Source organism: Peromyscus eremicus, chromosome 9, assembly GCF_949786415.1.
Source record: "Peromyscus eremicus chromosome 9, PerEre_H2_v1, whole genome shotgun sequence".
Taxonomy (NCBI): Eukaryota; Metazoa; Chordata; class Mammalia; order Rodentia; family Cricetidae; genus Peromyscus; species Peromyscus eremicus.
In genome coordinates, this window is record NC_081425.1 from 30,800,487 (window position 1) to 30,820,042 (window position 19,556).

The following is a 19,556-nucleotide window of genomic DNA, read 5'->3' on the forward strand; positions in this document are numbered from 1 at the left end:
ATTTATTTAAGTGTGGAGATCAATTCTGAAGATTCAACTCATGAAATTAAGAAGATAACCAAGGGTTGTGAAACGAGCCCTGAGATTTAGAGTTGTCATGTGAGCTGAATTCCCCCAGTTATAATTGTAACCAATCTATATGATCAGTAAAATGTGTTTTTCTCAAAATTCTTACTTTAGTGGCACATTGGGAATAGGAAACAACATTGGTAGCCTATGATTTCTATAAAATTATTAAAAGAGAACAGGTATCTAAGAGTTAGGACAAGGAACCAAGTAGCAGGAAAACTAACAAAATAAAAGCATAAAATGGTGGTCTAAAACCAGCTCAGTAAAAGAAAGAAACCTAATTCAAACTATCAGAACATAAGATCATTTGGGGGAAAGATACTAAGTATTGATTTTCAATAGAAGAATTGAATAGAATTTATATTAGTTTTGAATCAAAATCAACTCAACCATTCTGGAGACAAGCAGTCTCAAAAGGTAAAGAAACTGTAACTAATGCAGTTCTTCTTCACCACATTGGGATCTTGCTTAAAACTGAGCATCACACACCATGGGGATAATGAGTAATTATTGCATGTATCATTAAAATAGTCTTCTGCTTCATCTTGTAATCTTAGTCTAAATTATGGGCATACTTCAAAATTTCATTGCTATTTGTACTTTTAGTCTGAAAGTATTGTGTAAAAAAGGTTTTTAGCAACCTAACATCTCAAAGTGTATGTAAAAGCTAAGAAAAATGCCAGATATATTAGGTATTAATATAAAAATGTTTATTGAGTTCAAAGCATAGCTTATGCATATATATTTATATTGGTTATTTCACCTTATATTGACTAATTAATTAAGTTGGCACTAAAACTATATATGCTTCTCATAAACTATGTAGTTTTTCAGCTATTTTCAGAATTTACAATCTCAGATTTCTCAGGTTTCTCAAATATGTATCAATTTCATGTTAAAAATATTTACAATAAGTTTCTTACTATTTGTTAATATGCAGCTCATTCTTTTTTAAACATGTTTTGTATTAGAGTTCTGGAAATTTTCTCTATCAAACTAAAATTATATATGCATTGATTTTCACTGCACACCACAGTCCTGTTGTGTAGGTGACTCTCTGGTAGGTGACTGTCTGATCACGTGAGTTCAACCTTTTAAAATTCCATATAAAGTGAAATAATTCACTGTTTTCTTCCATTACATGAATTACTTCATTTAATGAAATATCTTTAAGATTGATCCATGCTACAGTGAATGGAACCACTACTTTCTTTGTAAAAACTAAGTAATATTCCATGGAGTATGCATGCAACATGTTTTTTTCATAATTTTATTGAAATGTATTAATATTTATTTTAATTATCACATTTTATTGCATATATTTCAAAAGTTTATGAAATGTGAAATCCACATTTTCTTTATTCATTTGTTTATCGACATCTTCTTTCATTCCATCCATATCACATTTATGAATAAACATGAAAATGCAGATGTCTTTTTGAAATACTGATTTCATTTTCTTTGTGTACAAACCCTAGTGCCTTTTTCGAGGAACTCCCATACTAATTTTCAAAATGGTTGTATTAAATATATTTTGTCACCAATAGTGCTCATGGGTACTTTTTTCATCCTCTTTTGATAATAGCAATTCTAACATGGATGTTGTTTAAGTTTCAAAATATATACTGGTTTATATATATACAATATTTGTGCTAATTCTTTGAGAATTTCATACAAAGCAGAAATCAGAGAAGTATTAAGGGGCCATTTCAAGGGTGGAGGTAGGGGGCTATAGAGAAGAGAATAGCAGGGTACAAGGGATGTGATGTGATGTGGAAAATGGGAAAGATGGATGGTCTCAGGGAGCGGATAGGAGATAAATGCTGAAGAAGGAGGGAGGAGAGAAAAATTGCTATAGGGATGCCTGAAAAGGTTATTGGACTCATAATACTAATTCTCTTCCCAAAATATCTATAATGCATACAAGCCAGTATATAGTTCAGATGAAATTTTCCTATCTAGGATAATAACATTCCATGTAAGAGCCAAAGACTCTTTAACAAAATCCCACAAACCAGGCAATAGAAGGCCACTTTTGAGTTGTTGTTTAGAATTGTCTAAAAGACTCCCAAAATATTACAGGCTATTGCCCTTGTCCTTGGCTGCTCCCCACAGGAGAAAGATAAATCCCTATTGGTGAAGACACTATAGACTTGGAACACAGGTTCCAGAGGTCCCGGAGCTAGAACTGATTTGAAAGTTTTCTCACTTAGGATTAGTTTTCACAGAAACAGAAGGTGCCATGCAAGCATCCAAAGGCAGGAACCAACTGCAACCACATTGTGCAGCATGACACAATAACATTAACGGTGTAATAGTGGCATGAGTAGTTTGTTACAAAGTTTTTATTTAGACTTTTTTTCTCTTTTTGAAAAATATATTGTTTTCATACAAATAGTCTGATTATGCTTTCCCTCCCTCTGCTTCTTCCAGGTTCTCCCTACCTCCTCTCTGATCAGGATTCACTCCCCTTCTGTCTCTCACTAGATACCAAACAGGCACCTAAGGGATAATAATGACATATAATAAGATAAAACAAAACAAAACAAAAAACAGAGGAAGTGAGCATAAGAATGTCACAAGAAACCAAGACACAAGACCCACTTGTTCTCATGCTCAGGAATCCTATAGAAACATAAAACAAGAAGCCGTAATCTGTATGCAAAAGACCTGTAAGTAATGTACATAATGAATAATGATGATGATGGTGGTGGTGCTGACGATAATGATAATTAAATATTAAGTTATATTTTTAACTAAAAGGAGGAAAAATTAAAGCTCTGACACAACAGTAAGAAACACAGAACCTTTGGAGATGCCTCTGAGTTGGTTTTTTGTTGACTTTTTACTTCTAGGCATGGAGACTATCGTTAAGTGTAGGTTGTTTACCTGTTGAGACTCACTTGGAGAAAACTAAATTTTCATTTGCAAGTGGTCATTAATTGGAGATAGATTTTGGGTTGGTGGTAGAGACATCTTTTCACTCCTTTCAGTTCTAGGACCCAAGCTGGTACGATCCATGCAAAACCTAGGCATGCTGCCTCAGCCTCTGTGAGTTCATACGTATACTCAACCTGCTGTGTTTGGAAATCCTTGTTTCCATTGTGGCCTCTTGGGCTCTTACACTCCTCCTGCCTCCTCTTCTGTGGGCTTCCTTGATCTCTGAAGGGAGGGATTTGAAGTAGATACCCCAGTTAGACTTGAGTGTCCCCTGGTCTCTCACTCTACAGGTAGTCTGGCTGTGGGTATTTGTATTTGTTCCCATCTGCTTCAGGAGATAGCTTCTCTGATGATGGCAGAGGAAGGCACTGATCTATGAATAAAGCAGAATGTAATTTTGCTGCTATGTTCCCTTCAGCATACGGTTTTACCCTACGTCCCTGGGCCACCTAGTCTCAAGTCCTTTGTCACTCAAGCAGCATCATGTACAAGTTTCACCTCTTGGAGTGGACCTTAAATCAAATTATGTTTTGATTAGCTCCTCTCACAAGTGCAACCATTGCCCTAGCTTTCTTACTATCTTACAGGCAGGGCACCATTATTGATCGAAGGGGAAGGGTTTGTAGCTGGGTTGGTTTTTCCATTTCTCCTTTGGTACCATGCAGAGTACACTCCAGTGTAATGAACACAAGTTAGTAGTGGTGAAGGTCTAAGCACCAGCTGGACTTCACCATGGTCAACGAGTTGTGGTAGTGTTATCATCAGCAATCTGGCATTTCCACTAGTTGGTGGATTTTAAAGACTTGGCAACAGCCTAGGTTGTTTGGGAGTTCCTATGGAACCCCCTTGGGCAAAAAACACAGGTTGACAAATAAAAAGCCCAGTGTCACTTGTGGGAAACATCTAACTGAGTTGTTAGTCAGAGTTGAACTGGAAATCTCAAAAATAATATAGGTTATTAGCATAGCACTTGATTTTCCTGCACTACTTTATGGCAAGAACCTGTTCCTAAATATACAACCCATATTGGGCAAAAGGCAAGGGGTTTTATGACAGGGTGGAGGTGTTAGTTCATTCTCTTTTTTGAATCAATAGTTCCTTTAATATTAATGACATTGAGCACATCAGATACTGAGTTCTGCCAAGGAAGCTGGTAGGCTAACTGCAGATTGTTTCTCTCCCTCCATTCCTCCAAGTCCAATGACCAGTCTCATCCCCAGATCTGCAGCAGAACACCTGCAGCAGCTTCTCCCCCTTTCATCTCTAGTGTATCCCACAGATCCTCCCCTCCTAACCTCCCTCTTCCCACTTGCTGCTGTGTTTTAGTCCCCAACTGTATCAGGAATCTAGTTAGGAAAACAGATTAACACCAGATCTCCACCTCCCCCTCAGCTACTCTAAGTCCAATCCCAAAGTCTCTTCTCCAGCTCTACAGAAGACTACCTGCTGAGTGCTCTCATTCTCCCATGCCACCTCTCCAGAAGAAATAGATACATCAGAGAAAAAAAATATTTAATCTAAAAAACTCCTGGCACAAAACATCCAGGAAATGTGTAACTCTATGAAAAGACCAAATCTATGAATAATAGAATTAGAGGAAGGAGAAGAAATACAGGTCAAATGCACGGAAAATATTTTCAGCAAAATCCTAGAAGAAAATTTTGCTAACCTAAAGGTGATGCCTATTAAAGTACAAGAAGCATACAGCATAGTAAGGAGGCTGGGCCTGAAAAAAATGTCCACACCACATAATAACCAAAACACAAAATGTACAGAACAAAGAAAGAATATTAGAAGTTTCAAACGGAATATGCCAAGTAACATAAAAAGATAGACCTATTAGAATTACACCTGACTTCTCAACGGAGATTCTAAAAGCAAGAAGAGCCTGGACAGATATACTATAGATTCCAAGAGACCACAGACACTAGCCCTGACTACTATACCCTGAAAAATTTTCAATTACCATAGATGGAGAAAATAAGACATCCCATAGTAAGATCAAAATTAAGAAATATTTATTTACAAACCTAGCCCTACTGAAAATGCTAGAAGGTGAACTACAACCTACAGAGGTTACCTACATTGATCAAAACCATAATGAATAATAATAAAATAATCCCAGACCAAAAAAGTCAAAAGAAAGGAAACACACACACACACACACACACACACACACACACACACACACACAGAGACACACACACACCTTAACATCAATGATATTCATCACCTCAGGGTGAAAGGCTGGAAAAAGATAATTCAGACAAATGGACTTGAGAAACAAGCTGGTGTGGTTATCTTAACATCTGAAAAAAATAGATTTCAAGCCAAAACCAATCAGAAGAAATAGGGAAGAACTCTAAATATACATCAAAGTTCAAATCCAAATGGACAATTCAATTCTTAACATCTATGTCCCAAACAAAAGGGCACCAAAGTTAGTAAAAGAAGACTACTACAGCTTGAATCACATATTAGCCATTGTGCACTGTTAGTAGGAGGTTTCAATATCCCTGTCTTACCAGACAGTCCATATAGACCAGAGAGAGAGAGAGCGAGAGAGAGAGAGAGAGAGAGAGAGAGAGAGAGAGAGAGAGAGAGAGAGAGAAATGATGGAGCTAACATAGATTATATACACAAAATCAGTAGCTTTTTCCATATACAAATGACAATCTGAAAAGAAATCAGAGTAGCAATACTTTCCACAATAGCTTCAAAAAATATCTAGGGAAACTAACCAATCAAGGCAAAGACTTGTATGATGAAACTTTTAAGACACATAAGAAATTGAAGACAGTATCAGAAGATGGAATTCTCAAGGATCGGTAGGATTAACAGTAAAAATGTCCATCCTACCAAAAGCAACATACAGATTCAACGCAATCCTTATAAAAATGCCAATACCATTCTTTTTTTTTTTTTTTTTTTTTTTTTTTTTTTTTTTTTTTTTTTTTTTTTTTTTTTTTAGATTTATTTATTATGTATACAGTGTTCTGCCTGCATGTATGTCTGCAGGTCAGAAGAGGGCACCAGATCTCATTACAGATGGTTGTGAGCCACCATGTGGTTGCTGGGAATTGAACTCAGGACCTCTGGAAGAACAGTCAGTGCTCTTAACCTCTGAGCCATCTCTCCAGCCCCCGCCAATACCATTCTTTACATATCTTGAAAGAATAATTTTCAGCTTCATCCAAACAAACAACGACAAACAGAATAGCTAAAATATTCCTGAATTATAAAAGAACTGATGTAGGTTTCACCCTTTCCAATTTTAAGTTATACTAAAAAATCATAGGAATAAAAGAGAGTAGTATTGACATAAGATCAGACACATTGATCAATGGAGTCGAACTGAAGACATAGATGTAAATCCACACACAAATAGAAACAGATTCTATGATAAAAAACCAGAAATAGATACTGGGAAGAACAAAAGCATCTTAAACATACGGTGTTGGTCAAACTGAATGGCTGCGTGTAGTAGAATCCAAATAGATAATACTTATTCACTGCATGAAACTAAATTCAAAATGCATCATAAACCTCAAATAAAACCAGAAATACTTCACATAATAGAAAAGAAAGTGGGGAATCCTTGAACTCATTGGTACAGTACAAGACTTTCTGAACAGAACACCAATAGTACAGATACTGAAATCAACAATTAGTAAATGGTACTTGAAACTGATTCTGTAAAGCAAAGGACACTGTCATTGGAACAAAGTGACAACCTACAGAATGGGAAAAGATTTTGGCCCACTACATATTTGATGAAGGACTAATATCTGAAATACTTAAACAACTAAAGAAACTAGATATCAAAAAGCCAAATGAACAAATTAAAACGTGGTACAGATTTCAGCAGAGAATTCTTAGTAAAGAAAAATCAAATGGCTGAGAAATACTTAAAAACATGTTCAACAACCTTAGCCATCAGGAAAACACAAAAGCTAATTCTAAACATATAAGCCAACCTTCTGTACAATTATCATGTTCTTGCTTCAGATCTTCAGAATTATGTGAAATGTTGAACTGATTCTAGAAGTAGATCTAAGGTGACAGGGATCACAGTGTCAGTGGTTTTGTTACCTAGGGTAGACTCTGTGGACCTCAGGTGGTAGAAGTGTGGTCTAGTCTGGAAGAAGGTGGTGGAAGTGCATAAAATTCTGAGTGTGGATCTCATGTGACCAGGGCTGGAGCTGTTCCGTGCAAAATTTTTAAAAACCTAGTTTAATCCTAAACATCTTGTGATTATTAATTAATTACTATCAAAATTCTGGTACCAAATAGAAACCCCACCTCTTCTAAAAATTATGTTTCTGGTACTTATGCAATTCTCTTTCGACCACAGTAAATTCATACTACCTTCACAAACATGAGGCAGAAGACCATTTCAAAGCCAACATTTCTGTTTTTTATCTACATATAACAGGAATTTAGGCTGATAATGAAGAAATATTTCTAAATTCTCTAATTAATACATGATACTTAGAATCTCTGATTTCAGTACCCACATCTTTCAACATATTTTACTTATACATAGGCATATTCACAGATTTCTAAAACAGATATAGAAATATTCACTCTGTGTGTATGTTGTGTGCATGTGCATGTGCGTGTGTGTGTGTGTATGTGTGTGTGTGTGTGTGTGCATGATTGTGTAAAAATGGAAAGCTGTGGCCTATATATTAGTAATCCTTCTTGAAGGATAATTCACTCAGCAAATCTGGTCTATTTACAAAGTAGCAGAGAATTATACATTTTCATAGGAAACTATAAAATCTATCTAGGTAGAATCTAAGTCTGGAGGCAAAATGAATGATATTAAGTGGAACATAAGAAAAGTTAGCATCTCTTCCTCAGATGACTACCTACTACCATTGCCATTATACAATTTTCAACAGAAGAATCATCCAATATAGTTGAATGGCTTTTACTGCTGGTAAAGATGGCTCAGTATAGTGGGTATAGTGGGAATATTCAGAGACCTAATATCTTCAATATATTTCTTAATTCCCACTACTTACTAAACAATGCCCAAATTTCACATAAAAATATCTGTACTTACTGTGAATGTGTCTTATAATTCAATATTAGTCATTTTTTGATTTTACATCTGCTAGCATACTATTTTATAAAGTTTCAAAAGGAAGAAATATATTTTTTCCAAAGCATTTTTTTTGTTTAGCAATTTAAGCAATTTTAAGCTCTTCAATATATTATGTTAACTATCTTGCATCATAGTTTCCAACAGTGTCTATTATTAAAGCTACATGATCTAGTGGCCATTTTAAACCAAGTAGTCTTCTTGAATAATGTAAAGAATGGTCTACTACTTTGTATCATACATTACCAAGATTTCTACAACTGATGCCAACCAAATGATTGCCTTCAAACTCTGAATCAGAAATACATCCTAAGTTCTCATTTGTTCCAGATTCTTTTTTCACAACTAGTTCTTGTATCTATTAGAAAATTATTCACTGTGTTTTGTTGTGTATCATAAAATTCTCTGAAGCTATAATTTTCCTGAAAAATAACAGGCAACTTACAGAATTCCTAGGACTGCCTTAGTATAGTTTGATGACAAAATTCAATTCTCCTAGGATGCATATTTAATTACAACAAAGGGTTATTTTTGCCGCACAACAAATTTATGTAATATACAATTGAATGGGATCCTGTCATCCTTTCGGTATCCTGAATAGACACCTTTGTAATCCTATCCCTAGGAAACTGGTAATGAATCTTTTTTACTGTTCTTTAATGCCTTGACTACATACACAAGAAATACATACTTAAGTATTTACTTCCTCTTCCATCTTTTAACCGAAATTTTCCATTTTGTTACAACTTGTGTATAAACAGCAAACTGCAATAGCATTAGCCCTGACTGACTACAAAAGAGGCCGAGGGCACAAAAATAGGCAGGAAATAACTACTTAGGGTGAATTAAACACCTCTTTTCCCAAGACCCAATTTCCCTGAATGAGAGTTCAAAGTATAGTCATTTTGTTTTATATAGGTAATATAGCTGAGTATTTAGTGGAACAAAGATAACATGAAGAAACAGAAACATAAGTAGCATGAAGAAACACAGGCAGTCTAGTCAGGGAACATCTAAGACAAATTCAAATGCTTGAGGTTTGAAATATTAAGCAAGGTGGAAATATAACCCATGAGTACATGCCACCATCTCCCTCTTATCACATGAGTCAAGAGCTTTTTGAATGGCTCAAGTGTACTTTTTAAATGTGTAAATTCTAATTCTCAGTGGCCAGCGACAGTAACTGATATATTCCAGCTTCCACAATCGTGATTCTATTAGAAGATGGTTAGGAAGCTTACCTAATTGAAGAAACAATTAAAACTCATAAAAATAGATGAAGTGCTCCTATCATATTTGTTGGTTCTCTTAGTAATATTTCTGTTCTTTAAAGGAACAATAATGTTATTGTTCTAAAGTTACGAAATGTCACAGGTGTGATTATAGATTACCACCCAGTGTTTCGGTAAAATTATTTTTGTGAAAGTTGATGGCTGGAATTTGTTATAATTCCCAGATTTAGGATCAGTAGAATAGTGTCTCAGGAAGATAAAAAAAAAAAACCCACAAATATTGGTAGTAAGTGTTTGATACAGTGCTTATTCTATTTGTTCTCACGTCTTTTCAAAACTCTGTTCTGGATCAAATTATCTTGATGGTACACATATTTCCAATGCTTTTCCATACTCACCTGGTTTCTTCTTTATTTAGACAATGAAGGACTCAGAACTATCAGAAGTGTCATGAGAAAAAATAAAACAATATTTTAATTACAAAGTAAGTTTCTTGGATACGGAAATTTTACATAGAAAATAATTTTATGTGTAACTGCATTCATATAGAAAATAATTTTATGTGTAACTGCTTATTTAATTGAGGATTGGTGGTTTTAGATATGCTGTAAATGTCTATTCTAAATAGATCAGTTTGGTCATCCAGCTATGATAAGTGTTTAAGTACACAGTTTGCCATCACAAAGTTGTCCTTTCCAAGCTGTGGCAAATTTCTATTGGTTTTCAGGGCATTAGCAGAGTGGTGGGGAGTTGTTAGAACCCAGCAACCAAAGTAGACCTCAATGAGCTTACTGAGATGAGATGAAATATTAATGTCTTTGTGTAGCAGGAGTCTTAAAAGTTCTTATTAATAAAATCAAACCTGTAGCCCGGTATTGGGGTGAAGCTGGAAGATCAGAGAACCAGAACAGGCCACAGCTAACCTCACCTGGCCAACTTCTCAGCTGATCTGTTTCCTCAGACTGGAAGCTTCTGAGTCCTTATGCAAATGAATCTCAGCTGAACTCCTGCTAGAAGCCTGAAAGCTTAACCAGCCAAATGCTGCTAGTTTCTGGTCCTCAAGCCTTATATACCTTTCTGCTTTCTACCATCATTCCCTGGGATTAAAGGCTTGCTTTCTGGGATTAAAGGCGTGGGTCACCATACTTGGCTGTATTCTTGAACAGATGGTATCCTTGAACAGATGGATTTCTGCCTCTGGAATGCTAGGATTAAAGGCATGTGTGCCACCATTTTATGGCCTCTATATTCAGTGGCTGTTCTGGGAACAAAGATATGAATTAAAACATTATTTCTAAGGCAAGACATTATCAAGTTTGAGGACCAATCAGAAACATGAAATTTTCTTGAAAGATAATTTTATAGAACTTAAAAATAATTCCCCAACTTAAGTATTTTTCTGAACAATTTTTTAACCAAATTTACTTCCAAGGACAAATTCTTTTTTTAAAATTTTATAATTAATTTAATTTTACTTATCAGCCATGGATTCCCCTGTCCTCCTTCCTCCTGCCCCCACCTCCTCTCTCTCCCCAATCCACCCCCTACTCTCGCCTCCTCCAGGGCAAGGACTCCCCTGGGGATTCAGCTCAGCCTGGTAGATTCAGTCAAGGCAGGTCCAGTCCCCTCCTCCCTTCACCCAGGCTGAGCAAAGTGTCCCAGCATAGGCCTCAGGCTCCAAAAAGCCAGCTCATTCACTAAGGACAGGTCCCAGTCCCACTGCCTGGGGGCCTCCCAAACAGTACAAGCTAATCAACTGTCTCACTTATCCAGAGGGCCTGATCCAGTTCCATAAGGGCTCCTCAGCTATTGGTTCATAGCTCATTTGTTTCCACTAGTTTGGCTATTTGTCCCTGTGCTTTTTCCAATCATGATGTCAACAATTCTCGCTCATACAATCCCTCCTCTCTCTTGCCAATTGGACTCCTGGAGCTCCACCTGAGGCCTGGCCGTGGATCTCTGAGTATGCTTCCATCAGTCATTGTATGAGAGTTCTACCATGACAGTTAGAGTGTTTGGCCATCCCATCACCAGAGTAGGTCGGTTCGGGCTTTCTTTCGACGATTGCCAGTAGTCTATTATCTACTGGAGGTATCTTTGTGGATTTCTGGGGACCTCTCTAGCACTTTGCTTCTTCCTATTCTCATGGGGTCTTCATTTATCATGGTCTCTCTTTCCTTGTTCTTCTGTTCTTAATCCTGCTCCCCTAAGCTCTCTTTACCTAGACCCCTGCCCTTCATTATCCCTCCTCCCCCAGTTTGCTCATGTAGATCTCATCCATTTCTCTGTTGTTGAGTAATCTCTATGTCTTTCTTAGGGTCCTATTTACTAGGTAGCTTCCCTGGAGTTGTGAGGAGCAGTCTAGTCATCCTTTGTTTTATATCTAGTATCCACCTATGAGTGAGTACATATCATGTTTGTCTTTCTGAGTCTGGGTTACCTCACTCAGGATGATTTTTTTCTAGATCTAGATTTGCCTGCAAACCTCATGATGTCATTATTTTTATCTGCTGAGTAGTACTCCATTGTGTATATGTACCACATTTTATTTATCCATTCTTCAGTTGAAGGGCATCTAGGCTGTTTCCAGGTTCTGGCTATTACAAACAATGCTCTATGAACATAGCTGAGCATGTGCCCTTGTGGTATGATTGAGCACTCCTTGGGTATATGCCCAAGAGTAACAATATCAAGCATTAATTACAGAGATGACACAATGACACTTCACAGTCTAGAGCTCCATTGAAACCATGAAGAAGACACCTTACTCTTTTATACACCTTTCTTCTCTCTGGTTAAGGTTTGAAAGTCTCAAGTATTTATGCAGCTGAGCACAGTAGGTTTAGTCTTTGCTGCATGCAAACTCAATAAGAACAGCAAGAGATAAAAGAACAAGAAAGTTTATTGTTTGTGCAAATAAGAACAGGAAGAATAATCCCTAAAGGAATGTCTGACAAAGAAGGGAGGTGACAGAGAGGCAGCACTCCTTTTGGGAGGAATGGTTCTCCTATGTAGGTACAGGCACATTACTTAGCAAATTCATTCCAAGATGATATTTCCTCATATACCATATGATCTAAGACAGCTACTAGGATGGAGAATTTACAATCACAATGAGCAATGTTTACTGATTATCTAGATGAAAGTTGGATGGCTTTGGCAGTTTTATCAGGACTTTACAGTTTTGACCACAAAAAGCATTATCTGATACATAGAGGAACTTGAAAAAATTGAAGAGATATCAGCAGACAGCACCATTTCCCCCAGATGCACATATATTTAACTAAGTAATGTCCTCTTGACTGCTAATGGTTCCTCTACTTATTTTCATCATATTAAGCAGTATTTTAATATTATTTCTATAGTTACACATAATAAAGACAACTCAAAAGTAGCAGAAAATTTCATTCTGTTTATGCTTACCTCTCCATGTATTTTTTTTTCTTTGCTAAAGTTTCAAGATTTCTTTCTATTTTTATAATCTTTCTCTCAAGATAACATTATTTTGCTATTATTTTGGAGTAATTATGTTACTGATTCATTTTCTTTTTTACACAAATTTTTCAGGTTTTCTTCATTTCTAAAATATGTTCTGTTGGATACAATATTCTAATGTAGACGTCAACTGCAATTGTTAAAATGATAAGATCTAGACTCACCCAAAGGATGAGTCTCTGTGCACGGCTGTGGGAAATTATCTTGTGAGTTGGGAAGATTCACCCACTGTGGGTAACACCATTCCCTGGGCTGGTATCCTAGAATGTACAAAGAGGAGAGTGTTAACTGAGCACTCACATTTAAACACTCTATCTTGATAGTACTATTCCCAGTTGCTTCAAGCTCCAGCTGCATTGGCATGACCACAGTGATGAACTGTACCTTGAACCCCAAGCCTCAATAAACCCTCTTCCTTAAGCTGTTTTTGTCTGAGTTTGTTTTCTTCCTTTGTTTCCATCTTCATTCATTCTTTTCTTCCCTCTCTTTCTTTCTTCCTTCCTCCCTTTCTTCCTTGTGTTCTTTCTTTTTTTCTTTAGTTTATCACAGCCAGAGGAAAAGATACCAAGCAATTTAGTTTGTCATTTTTTTAATTTAGTACTTTAAAAATGTGTCCTTTTATTCTTGATTCTATGACTTTTGAGGGGAAATATACTATCAATAAATTTTCCTTCTTTTTCATGTAAGTACATACTTTTATAACACATTTCATGAGTTTTAGATTTCAGAATTTTGACTATGCTTTTCTAGTGCTTTTTTGTTGTTGTTTTTTTGTTTTTTGTTTTTGTTTTTTTTAGTTCATCTTCAACAAATTTGCTCAGAATTTTGAATCCTTGGGTGTATGCCACTTTGAAGTTCAGTTACTTTTATCTACTGATTATTTAAATATTATGTCTTCTTCTCTCTTGGGAAGAGTAATGAGTCAGGGACAGATTTTTTTGTTATTGAAGCACAGATCCTGCTGTTATGCTTTGTATTACTTTTTCTCCTTCCTGTTTTTCAGATAAATAGTTTCCATTATCCCGTTAAAATTTTATTTTTAGCCCGTATATGAAATCAGGCTATTCCCTGCCTTTTATATAAAGTGATGATTTCTTTCACTCTGTGTTTTTTAATATTAAGAGATTTTATTTTACAAGCAGCTTTTGACTTTGTTACAAGTCCAGAAGGATGACTCTGCACCTTAGAGGGAACATAAACAGCACCATTTGCCTAGCTCTACCTACAAGACACAAACTGATGAATAACTTATGAATACTCACATTACTGTGTTTTTATAGTTGAATTTATATATAGTTTACTTAGCTTTCTATGAAACTATCAAGATATGAAAGATACATAGCCCCAATCATGACTGCAAAGTGACACAGAAGTCCAGTTTCTACATGTGGGCTCTGCAGACAGTTGTGGTGTATTCTCTAATTACTATATCGTAGTCTGAGAATTGTAGCTCTACATTAAGCTTTTTCTGCAGACTTCTGTGCTGTGAGCACTAAGAAAGCCTGATTAGTACTATGAGGTGACCACCAGTGATGTGACATAAGGATATGGTATCCTGAATGAGGCTGAAAGTCCAGATGCCTAGTGAGCTTCCTCTGAAACTTCATCAGTGAATGTGAAAAAGGAAAAGTTCTGGGTAGAAAGAGAAGTTCCCTTTTGTTTTTTGGTGTCCTTTTGGACCACGTGCTATATGAAAAAGGCATTTCTTCCATCTGGACAAGATGAAACTGTCTGTGCTCTTACCCCAGCTTTTGGGCCACCGTTGTGGCAAATATGTTGGGCTACCAGCTTACTGCCTGTCAAAAGCAATAGTGTTGGAATAAGTGAAGAGAAAAATATGGTTTTTTTCCTAGGCTGTTGATGTATGACGAAACAGAAATCTGTCTTTAATGTCTCTTCCTTTTCTGTGCTTTCTTTAAAGTAAGACATTCTTGGATATTGCATATTTACATGCTCCTTATGAAATTTCTGAATTATGAAACTCATTCAGTATTCAATCTGGTTGTCCAAAATAAAAAGAATATCCTGGAGATTCATCACTGATAAATTCATGATAATGAAAGTTCCTGGCAGGTCTGCGTCTTCTTTACCTTTCAGACTACTCTTCCATTTATTTAGTTAGAATGATAAAGGATTTCTACAATGCTTAGGAAAAGAACTCTGGGTAATTATTTCTTGTCAGTCCTCTTAGCAGATCAAGTAATTTACTTTTTTATCTTCTTACCACTAATATGACAGAATGAATCCAGGGAGATATATTAAATAAATTAATACTATTTCATTATTAATAATTACTGAAAGATATTTAAGCAGATACAATTTTATTCATATTTTATTGGTTCACTTAAGCATTCAAAATTGAAAAAAAATACATATAAAGTGTTTAAATGACTTGTCCATAATTCTAGAGTCATTCCATGTCATAACAAGGTATGAAATTGGATGATTTGGTTCAAGAGTGTTGTTGTGTGACAAAAACAAGCTGTTCCTGAGGAGATATGCTATATATGTCTACTCACCGAGATAGGGAACTCATAACAGACCAAATCATGGATATCACTAAAGTACAGTTTGGTGAAGTGATGTGTTTTATTTGGATTACTTACAGGCATATGAGTGAGAGATTACTTACAGGAGAAGAAAGGACTCAAAGACAGCTGTATCGCCAAAGCTCACCCAGCACAGGTGGCAACTCAGCTCAAAAGCCTGGGACTCTGTAGCACATTTCACAGCTGCAAGAAAATCGACAGCTTGGAGTGTGTCCTTCCCAGGTGTCTCACTTGGTCTAAGCTCCTTCAAGGGGTCTTTACTGGTGTCTTTTTCTTCCAGCCCAGATGGTCTGGTCTACTTGAAATACAGTCAGTTTTAGGGGCTTCTGAAGCTATTTTGAGTTGTTTACAGAGCTTCCTTGCAGGATTAAAGATTTTAATCACAGAAGAAATTGACACAGTTTTTTTCTAACAGCTTCTATACAGCCTTTCTCAGAATGAGATGAATTACTACTGAGCTAGCACAGGTCAATGTAGAAATATTTGAAAAAAAGAATAACAAATACTAGGAAATCAAACAAAAAACTGTTTTCTGCCCAAGCATCCTTTATAATTGGTGCCAGGATCATGTCAAGGAGTTCTTATTCTTTATTTATGACTCAACTCTAGATTTCTGCTGATTACTTTGCTTAGGGAACATTTCTTCTTTTATTTTCTGCCCTGAACTTAAATTTCATTTCATTTTATCAGTGAGATTTACTTATAACATAGTATTTTAAAATCCTATCAAACTGTTTTAAATTAAATACTACTGTATTCTCTTCTGTTTTTATTGGTTTTATTTTAAAACATGAAAATACAATACCTTAAAAGTTTGGAAGATCACTTTGAGTATCACTAACATGACTTTTTGTTGCAGTTATTTACTTACAGAGCCAGCACATATCATTCCAGTAACTCATATTACTATTGCACACTATTATTTGTAACAAAAGCTATACAATATCCTGGCTGATCTTCTTATGCTACTTCCTTTGTATAAATTTTAGACTGAATGTTAATATATTGTTTTTGTTTTTACTTGTATTGTTGTTGATTTTCCTTAAAAATTATACTTAGAGAAGCTTTAACATTTCCATACAGATACACAAGTAGCAATGATATCTGATCTGTTGCTGGATCCTAACAGCTCCCTTGGAGGAGGGGGTGAGAAGTGGCTGCATCAACTTCACAGACACTGGGAGTCACTTGAAGACAAACAACAAACCCGTTTATTTAATAATGGGGAAGGCCTTATATACCCTCCTCCCAGCACCTAGTCTGTGTGACAATATAGTGCTATCCTTCAATGGTTGGGCATGATCAGGAACTCTGACAGCAAACAAGAACTCTGACAATACCTGTTGCTAGGCCCTCAGGCAGATTCTAGGTTGGCTCATAAGGAAGTACATTATATGCATGCCTTGGCAATTAGTCTGAGCCAAATTTCTTTGACCCTATGGACCTGTCCTACTATATATCCATCCTTTTATTTTATTATGTGGGCACTCAGCCAGAGTCAGAGTTCTTTGCTCTGGCTTTGTTGACCCTGCCTTGGGATGGCGGTTAGGGGGCTCAGCAACTGGACTGTGCCTGTCTTAGGTTGGCTTGCCAAACAAGCTCTTACCCATCATTGACTATCAGCCCTCAAAGAGCATCCATCCCTGGAGAGTCATCCTGGATGGGGATGGTCAGGCAGTAGCCTTTTGAATTCAGAAACCCAGGCATGCATAACCTCCTGTGGAGGGTTCGAGTTGAATATATAAGAGCAATTAACAGCTGTAGAGTCACTTTAGTGGTTGCCCATTGTTGCCAGATGTGCTGTGGGAAACACTTAAAAAGGAGAATGATTAAAAGCATCACCTAGCCAATCAAAACATAAGTGAAAATCCAGGAGGGATCAAACAGCCTCTTTATATCATGGAACCCATATTGGTGTAGGGACACTCTGAGGAAACACAGAGGCATACTCTCTCCCACAGGTTAGCAGGAGGACTGGCAGCTACCATTGGAGGTAGAAAGGATCTATCCATCTCACCAGGGGCAGGGGTGTGTTATTTGACAGAGACACCCAGTGCTTCTACATTGGGTTGAGCCTCTTGTAAGTCCTTGAAGGCCAGGTCTGATATCTGTTGAAAATAGGAATTGAAGCCAATCTGTGCCTGGTGTACAGAATGGACATATTCCCTGTACCCTGTAGCATATCATAGGTCACTAGGGTGTTAAATAAGATGTTTGTCTGGGTCTGAGATTCTGCCTGGTTATTATAGACTGCAGTCTCCAACACAGCTTTAAGCAAATGGTACCAATCAAAATGGTTGCAATTGCATGGACCATTGAGTAAGGACCTGCTGAAAGTAGGAGGAATCTGGGCCTGACTCATTGGTTGTCTTTCAGATAAAGGAGAGATCAGCTATGGGAGTGGGAATCCAGGGCTGAGCATAGACCTTTGGGCCCACATTGACTGGAAAGGCTTCAATGGGCCTATGGACTGACAGTGGTGAAGGCTGTGAGGGTTGTAAGACACCAGGCTTTGCAAGAGAGTAGCCACCTCTTGAGGCAGGCAGGTACTGGGGTACATTTCCCCAAGAGTACCACAGAGGAGGTGAAACCACTCGAAGTGGTGGTGGAGCAGAGGGGTGAGCAGCACATGACTTAATGACAGCTGCCTTCTTGACAGATTCCCTGGGGCCCAAACTGGCAGCTATGTTCTACTTGACATATTTCATGGGACCCAAACTGACAGCTATATTCTCCTTGGCCATTTTGTAGGGCCCAAACTAACAGCTATGTTCTCCTTGACAGATTTTTGCCAGTCCCAACAGTGATATCTCAGGGCCCAAACTGACAGCCACCTTCTCCTTGACAGATTAGATGGGGTCAAATCTGTCTGCTTTCTAACCATCAGATATCATAGAGGTAACCAACATGGAAGTGGTGGGGGTGATGAAAAGATTACCCATCTTTTTGAGGGAAACAGCAAGCAAACAACAGTCAGAGAAAAGATGGCAGTCAACAGGGGCAGAATTTGGATCAGACCCTTATGTTTTGTGCTTAGTAGGGGACTTCTGTAGTTTTTTAGGACAAGGCTATATGCCCACATGGTGTCTACAGACAAGGGACAGCTTTAAGGAGCAGAGCCTTGGTTTCACCTCCTTGGGGGATCAATCTTTATGTGGAGGCACCGGGCATTTTGAAACAGAAAAAAAAGTGCCTTCCTGATGGGATGAGCAGACAAACATGACAGACAACACAAAAGAAGGAAAGAAATGGGGATCCTAATGCTTACCTGCCAAAAGGACCAAAAGAACACAACACTGAGAGGCCTTCTCACCAACACACACTGTAGATAAATTTCTAAATGGTCTTATTAAATAAAAAACACAGAGCCAAATATAGGGGTAAAAGCCTTAGAGAGATCAGAGAAAACCACCAGCCAACCTTACCACACCAACTCTGCAGCTTCCAAAATGCCAGTTACTTCCTGTCTACCTATACCTTCATTGCCTTGCTGTTCTTCCATCTCAATGGCTGTCTTAGCCCAGCTACCGCACTTCTTCTTCCCACACAGCTCTGTCACTTTCTGTCTGTCTCTACAAAACTTTAGGTCTCTATGGTTGGTACTGGGATTAAAGGCATGTATCATCATGCTTGGCTCTATTTCCTACTGTGGCCTTGAACACACAGAGACCCTGCCAGCTAAGTGATAGGATGAAAGGCATGTGCTGCCTGACTTTTGTATTTACTATAGTGGCTGGATTTCCTCTGATCTCCAGGCAGGCTTTATGAAAGCACAATAAAATATCACCACATTTCAGCACAAATAAAATATCATCACAACACACTGTCTTGGGGGCGCTGCCAAGCACAGCAAGTGAAGAGAGGGAGATGATCAGAACCTGCACTGAGAGAGAGAAAGTAATGGAAGCCCCATGTTCAACTGCCAGATGTTGATTGGATTCTAATGACTCCCTCAGGGGAGAAGGTGAGAAGGCTCTTGCATCAAAAACACAGACATTGGGTGTTGCTGGAGAATTTCTCTCCAACTCCCGCCACCAAGTCCGGCCAGTCTCAGAGCCCACTTATAAAATAAACACACAGACTCTTACATTATTTAAACTGCTTGGCCATTAGCTCAGGCCTGTTATTGTCTAGCTCTTACTCTTATATTTAGCCCATTTC

The 19,556-nt window shown here is 37.4% G+C and overlaps 1 long non-coding RNA gene across 1 annotated transcript; it reads right to left on the minus strand.

Annotated features, from left to right (window-relative positions):
* Positions 1-2,396: 2,396 nt before the first annotated feature.
* On the minus strand, positions 2,397-7,256 carry LOC131919874 (uncharacterized). Its single transcript, XR_009381446.1, has 2 exons — positions 7,102-7,256; positions 2,397-3,382 (listed from the first exon to the last, which is right to left on the minus strand). It is a non-coding gene; the product is annotated as an uncharacterized LOC131919874 (long non-coding RNA).
* Between the last annotated feature and the right edge of the window lie 12,300 nt (positions 7,257-19,556).